Here is a 4,782-nt window from a genome sequence, read left to right as displayed (position 1 = left end):
TTGCCCACTTATCTGTGGGTGGTACGGGATGCTCACCTTGTGAGAGATACCGTATTTCTTCATTAAGCTCTCAAATGGTTTATTACAAAAGTGTGAGCCCTCATCACTAATGATGACTCAAGGCATTCCAAATCGAGAAAGGATGTTTTCTTTTAGGAATTTAATGACCGTGCGATGGTCATTAGTTCGACACGGAATTGCTTCGACCCATTTAGTGACATAATCCACGGTAAGCAAAATATACAGATTTCCAAACGATTGAGAGAATGGTCCCATGAAATCGATGCCCCAGCAATCAAATGCTTCAATGATAAGGATGGGATTCAAAGGCATCATATTTCGACGGGACAATGCTCCCAATTTCTGACAACGCTCACAAGCTTTGCAAAACTCATGAGTGTCCCTAAACATAGTGGGCCAGTAAAAGCCACACTGCAGAATCTTGGCCGTGGTCTTTTTAGTAGAAAAGTGACCACCACAGGCCTGTGAGTGACAGAAGGAGATGACACTCTGATGCTCATCGTCTGGTACACATCTCCTTAGGATTTAGTCTGGGAAATATTTAAATAAATAAGGGTCATCCCAGAAAAAGTTGCGCACCTCGGTGAAGAATTTCTTCTTATCTTGCGCAGTCCATTGTGTCGGTATGGCACCTGTAGCAAGATAATTAGCAATATCAGCGAACCAAGGTGAATGGGAGACTCTGAACAGTTGTTCATCAGGGAACATGTCGTTGATATGGGTCATCTCAAGGGAATCAGAGGTATTAAGGCGAGAAAGGTGATCGGCCACTACGTTCTCTACTCCCTTTTTATCTTTAATTTTCAAATCAAATTCTTGGAATAGAAGGATCCATCGTATCAAACGGAGCTTAGAATCATTCTTAGAAAGAAGATACTTAAGTGCCGCATGATCTGTGTAGATAATGATCTTGGATCCGATCAAGTAGGACCTAAATTTGTCCAAGGCGAACACTACAGCTAAGAGTTCCTTTTCCGTAGTCAAATAGTTCACCTGGGCAGAATTTAAAGTTCTACTTGCGTAATGAATGATGTAGGGCCTCTTATCCTTTCTCTGGCCTAGAACCGCTCCAAGAGCATAATCAGAAGCGTCACACATAAGCTCAAAAGGAAGGCCCCAGTCAGGTGACTGCATGATAGGTGCAGTGGTTAACGTGCCCTTAAGCTTGGTGAAAGCTTCCTGGTATTGCTCAGTCCACTCGTATAGAGCATCCTTTTGAAGAAGATTACATAAAGGACGAGAGAGGAGACTAAAGTCCTTTATGAATCGCCTGTAAAATCCTGCGTGTCCTAAGAAAGATCGCACGTCTCTGATGTTCTTGGGTAGAGGTAGGTTAGAGATAAGATCGATTTTTGCCTTATCTACCTCGATTCCTTTAGACGAGATGATATGCCCAAGGACAATTCCCTTCTGAACCATGAAATGACACTTCTCCCAATTAAGTACCAAGTTCTTTTCTTCACATCTTTTCAGCACACATTTAAGACTTTCCAAGCACTTGCTGAAAGATGGACCGTAAACAGAGAAATCATCCATGAAAACCTCTAGATATTGCCCCACCATATCAGAAAAGATACTAAGCATACATCGCTGAAAGGTGGCAGGGGCATTACATAGTCCGAATGGCATCCTTCGGTAGGCAAAGGTGCCGTAGGGACATGTAAATGTAGTCTTTTCCTGGTCTTCAGGGGCTATCTCTATCTGATTGTAGCCTGAATACCCATCAAGGAAACTGTAATAGGAATGACCAGCTAACCTTTCCAGGATCTGATCAATTAATGGTAAAGGAAAGTGGTCTTTCCTCGTGACGGTATTCAACTTCCTGTAGTCAATGCACATTCTCCAACCGGTAGTGACTTTAGTTGGCACGAGTTCATTATTAGCATTGGCTACGATGGTGATTCCGGACTTCTTAGGAACCACTTGAGTTGGACTCACCCATTGACTATCAGATATAGGGTATATGATACCCACGTCCAATAGTTTAAGAACCTCAGCCTTAACCACTTCCTTCATGTTTGGATTTAGTCTACGTTGTGGTTGCCAAGTGGTTTTTACATTATCCTCAAGATATATGCGATGAGTACAAATCGAGGGATCGATTCCCTTGAGGTCCGCTATCGTCCATCCCAGGGCTCCTTTATGCTCAATGAGAGTAGATATGAGCATACTCTCCTGTTCTTTCTCCAGGTGGGCAGAGATCACCACCGGGTATGTCTCATCTTGACCTAAGTAGGCATATTTTAAATCAGAGGGCAAAGGTTTTAGGTCAAGCTTCGGCGGTTTGAGGTTAGACGATAGAGGCACTACATCGGTTTGTGGCAATTCTTTAAATTATGGCCTCCACCGGTTAACTTCAAGTATCGGTGCAGTATCAAGCAAGGCACACGTCTCCCTAATCATGTCATCATCAAAATCATGGGAGTGGACCAGACACGTCTCTAGAGAGTCGGAGGATAAGGTTAGAGGTGTCGTATCTTCCACTAAAGAGTCAATTATGTTAATGTCATAGAAATCGTCATCCTCCTCTAAGTTTCTGCCGTTATTGAAAAAAATGTTTGACTCCAATGTCATATTCCCAAAAGACATAGTCATGACACCATTCCTGCAATTGATAATTGCATTTGAAGTGGCAAGGAATGGGCGGCCAAGAATGACGGGGTTCTGAGTGCTTATGTTATTGATGGGTTCGGTGTCCAGGATGATAAAATCTACAGGGTAGTAAAATCTATCAACTTGGACCAACACATCCTCAATTATCCCTCTTGGTACACGAACAGAGCGATCGGCAAGTTATAGTGTGGTTAGGGTGGGTTTTAATTCACCCAAACCTAACTGTTTGTATACCGAGTAGGGAATCAGATTGACGCTCGCTCCTAAGTCAAGAAGTGCGTGATCAATTCGATGGTTTCCGATTACACATAATATGGTTGGGCTACCGGGGTCTTTGAATTTCTGTGGCACGTCTTGCTTTAGGATAGCACTCACTTTCTCAGTCAAGAAAAATTTCTTTTGAATACTTTGCCGTCTTTTAGTCGTGCATAAGTCTTTCAGAAATTTGGCATATGAAGGAATCTGTTTCACGACATCAAGTAGAGGAATGTTGACTTTCACTTGTTTTAACACCTCTAGGATATCTTGAGAGTTAGAGAGAGGTTTTGGTGAAATCAACCGTTGGGGGAACGGAGCAACTGGCTTCTCTAGAAGTTCCGGTTCTAATTTTTGTGGAGCATCACTAGATCCATCATTGTTGTCGTCTTCTGGTTCTTGAGGCTTTTCGGGTCTAACCGGAAGAGTTTTATCAATGATCTTGCCACTCCTAAGCGTGGTGATGGATTTAGCGTGCCCCATCTGATTTGAAGAGCTGGGATCATTAATCTCGTACTGCGGTTTAGGATTGGGGAGAGGTTGTGCAGGAAGCATCCCCTTTTCTATAACCGTCATACGAGAATCTATCTTTTGCATAAAATCTGTAATTCCCCGCATTGCCTGAGCCAGCTCTTGTATGGAATTTTGAACCGGTTCCTCTTGAGGTTTCACTTGATTTGGATTTTGATTGAAGAAACCTTGAGGAGTAGCTGTTTGTCCATTCCTCCAACTAAAGTTTGGATGATTTTTCCATCCAGGATTGTACGTATTGGAGTTAGGTCCAGTAAAAGGTCTTTGATAGTTGTTTACGGCATTAGCTTGTTCATTCAACACTCCTCGAAAGGCGGGTATTGTAGGACAATTTTCAGTTGTATGAATGTTGCAATCACAGATGCCGCAAACAATTTCATTAACCTTATCCTTCTTTCCTTCCATGGCCTCAACTTTCCTTATGAGTGTAGTCACTTTACACTTGAGATCATCCTCTTCTTTCAAGAGATATAATCCACCTTTCTCCTTTAATTGAGTCGGCCTAGACGTGGTGTTCGACTTTGGGTAATAGTCCCATGATTGTGTTTTTTCAGCAAGACTATCGAGGTAATACCATACCTCGTCAACATCTTTATTAATGAACTCTCCATTGCACATTGTCTCGACCATTTGGCGCATGGAAGATGTCAGTCCATCATAGAAAAAATTTGTAATGCGCCATGTTTTAAATCCGTATTGTGGGCATGAACTGACCAAATCTTTGAACCTTTCCCAACATTGGAAGAATGTTTCATCTTCCTTTTGGGCAAAGTTCATGATTACTTTTCTGAGGGCAATCGTTTTATGATGTGGGAAGAATTTTTTTATGAATTCCCTCTGCATGTCGTTCCATGTGCCAATGGATCTAGGACGCAGTGAATGTAACCACATCTTAGCTTTCTCTTTTAAGGAAAAAGGAAAGAGTTTCAGCCTGATTGTATCCTCAGATACATTAGGAAAACATAATGTAGCTATGATCTCATCGAACTCTTTCAAATGTAAATATGGACTTTCTGATTCGAGTCCATGAAATTTGGGAAGGAGTTGGATAACTCCTTGCTTGATGTCCATTTGTCCTGTGTTTTCAGGAAAAATCATGCATGAGGGCGTACTCACTCCCGCCAGTTGTAGATAATCTCGTAAAGTACGAGGCGAGGGTGCCTGATGCACCTCATTCTCATCTTGGGTATCCTCCACCCTGGGTGGAAGTAGAGGAGGTTGGTCTTCAGCCATAACTTCAATTAACTCAGGGGATTTCGAGTGGTGTCTAGTCCTGCGATGGATAGTCAACCCCTCAACCAATCCTCATTCAGTCAAGAAACGTCGAGTGTTGTCACGAGCCCACTTGGGCATGAAACACTC

The 4,782-nt window shown here is 42.5% G+C and overlaps 1 non-coding gene across 1 annotated transcript; it reads left to right on the top strand.

Annotated features, from left to right (window-relative positions):
* Positions 1–4,108: 4,108 nt before the first annotated feature.
* LOC131219724 (small nucleolar RNA R71) lies at positions 4,109–4,215 on the top strand. The gene has a single exon (XR_009158369.1). It is a non-coding gene; the product is annotated as a small nucleolar RNA R71 (small nucleolar RNA).
* The last annotated feature ends 567 nt before the right edge of the window (positions 4,216–4,782 follow it).

This window comes from Magnolia sinica, chromosome 11 (assembly GCF_029962835.1).
Source record: "Magnolia sinica isolate HGM2019 chromosome 11, MsV1, whole genome shotgun sequence".
Taxonomy (NCBI): Eukaryota; Viridiplantae; Streptophyta; class Magnoliopsida; order Magnoliales; family Magnoliaceae; genus Magnolia; species Magnolia sinica.
This window is presented reverse-complemented; position numbering and strand designations above follow the sequence as displayed.